Source organism: Triticum dicoccoides, chromosome 7A (assembly GCF_002162155.2).
Source record: "Triticum dicoccoides isolate Atlit2015 ecotype Zavitan chromosome 7A, WEW_v2.0, whole genome shotgun sequence".
Lineage (NCBI taxonomy): Eukaryota > Viridiplantae > Streptophyta > Magnoliopsida > Poales > Poaceae > Triticum > Triticum dicoccoides.
This window is the reverse complement of record NC_041392.1, coordinates 388,889,310-388,891,947: the sequence shown is the minus strand read 5'-3', so window position 1 is coordinate 388,891,947 and position 2,638 is coordinate 388,889,310.

Here is a 2,638-nt window from a genome sequence, read left to right as displayed (position 1 = left end):
CGGGCTCCGGAAACCCAAGGGAAAACCAAGGTTGGGCATTGCTGGAAAAGCTTTATTCAAGGCGAACTATCAAGGGGTTCCCATTATAACCCAACCTCGTAAGGAACGCAAAATCCAGGAACATAACACCGATATGACGGAAACTAGGGCGGCAAGAGTGGAACAACCAGGCGAGAGGCCGAGCCTTCCACCCTTTACCAAGTATATCGATGCATTAAGATAACAAGATAATATAATGATATCCCAACAAGTAAATAATGTTCCAACAAGGAACGGGCTCCAATCTTTACCTGCAACTAGCAACACTATAAGAGGGGCTGAGCAAAGCGGTAACATAGCCAATCAACGATTTGCTAGGACATGGTGGGTTAGAGGTTTGACATGGCAATTTGGGAGGCATGATAAGCAAGTGGTAGGCATCATAGCATAGGCATAGCAAAAGAGCGAGCATCTAGCAAAGCAAAGATAGTACTGATTTCGAGGGTATGATCATCTTGCCTGCACAGTTGTCAGAGTTGACTGGATCCTCGAAAGCAAACTCAACGGGCTCCTCGTTAGTGAACTCGTCTCCCGGATCTACCCAAACAAGACAAACAAGCAACAAGGGCACAATCAACCACGTGCAAGGCTCAAACAAAATGATGCAAACATGGTATGCTATGCGGGATGCGATATGCGATGCATATGCAAGATTTGACAAGGAATGAATGAACCTGGCCTCAACTTGGAAATCCAAGTGTGCCACTAGAAAGGTGAGGTGAAACCGCTTGAAAACGATATAAAGAACGCCGGAATCGGAGTTACGGTTTGGAAATGGCAAGCAATTCAAATATGGCACCGGTCTGCGATATACACCAAGTAGCCATCTAAATGCAACAACATGAACATGCTACAGCTCTCAAACATGACCATAAAATACATGGCAGGGATCCATACATGATGCTTAACAAAAGAGGAACACTGATCTACAGCCAATTCATCCATTAACAGGTTCAAACAAGCATGGCAAAAATGCATTTGGTAAACAGATTTCAGACTTAGTGAAATTAACACTTGTCTGGAATTTCAGATCAGGTAGCACACTTTGGAGCATGAAAACTATATGCCACAAGACCTGAACATGGCAAAGTAAAGCATGGCATGGAGCTACTCAAAGAGCTTAACAAAAGTCCCTTAGTGACCTTGAGCCAAAAGGGATCAGAAAATACATTTGCAAGCATGTGAACATGGCAAAAACATAATCAGTTCTTAGACTTGGTGAAAACTGGAACATGCAAAAACAGATATCGAGTAGGCATATTTACGAGCTCGATGCACTCCCTACAGAGCAAGTCATGACAATCTAAGCATACACCCATCAAGAATACATATTATACAAGCTATACATGGCAAGAACAATAACATAGCATGCACGGATCAACTACAACATCCTCGGCAAAATCGCTAACAAGTAGACAATCTACCCAGATTCACGAAATGACAAAAGTAGAGCTCGATTGACTCAAGCTAGGGTGCTCCATAATTGCAAACAAGGACATGGATGGATAGAGCACTACAATATTAACAAAACATCCTTACTGATCATCCTCAAAAGAGGCACGGATCACTAGGAAACAACATGAACATATGGCATATTGAAATAAACAGTTCAAGGACTTGGTGGAAATGCTAAGTCCCTGAAATCAGCATTAACGAATGCTCCACTTTGCAAGCTTGTTCTAGTCACCACACACATCACAAAAATACATGGGTTACACCTCTGGATAGATGGCAAAACATATAACAAAACTCATGAAGAGCTCAGGGGCATATCATGTACACATTAATCATGGCAAAAATGACAAATATCTAATTGGAGCAGCAGATCTGACAATTATCTCTAATATCACACTTCCAACAGCATTTCGGGCATCAAGATGAACTCAAATGAAAATGACGCAATGAGATGAAATGATGTACTCTCTGACCCGAACATTTTGATATGCTATATGCCCAAAACGGAGCTACGGATCCAAAGTTACGACATAATGAACATGGGCAAAATGATTAGGGTTTCGGGAAAAAAGTCAACCCGATCCCGATCTGGATCTGGAGGTGTACTGTAGCGGCGGCGTGTTCTACGAGGTTCGACGGGGAGGGCCAGCGCCGGAGTCAGACTTGCCGGTGTCGCGGTCGACGAGGAGGGAGGAGGAGGCCGGGGCTCGCCGGGGCGTGCGGCGGCGCGGCCCCGGCGTCGGTGCGGCAGGGCACGGCGGGGGCGGCGACCGGAGCCCGCCGGAGTTGCTCCCGTGGTTGCTGGCGACGAGGAGGCGTGGCGAGGAGGTGGCGGCGGCCGGCAAGCGGGAGCGCGGCGGCGCGAGGAGGCGCGGCGAGGAGGCAGGCGGCTTCGGGCGGCGGGAGGAGCCGGGCTTCGGGGGCCCGCTGTGGGCCGCGGTGGAAGCGACGATGTGAGCGCGTACCCGCCACGTGGCAGCACGGGGTTGGTCGGCGGAGGCGGCGGATGCGTCCGGCGCCTTCCAGACGTGTCCGGTGGCGGCGGATGGAATGGATCTAGGGTTAGGGGAGAGTGGAACCGCGAATTTCGGAGGGTGGTCTTTATATAGAGGTAGAGGGAGCTAGGAGTGTCCAAATGAGGTGC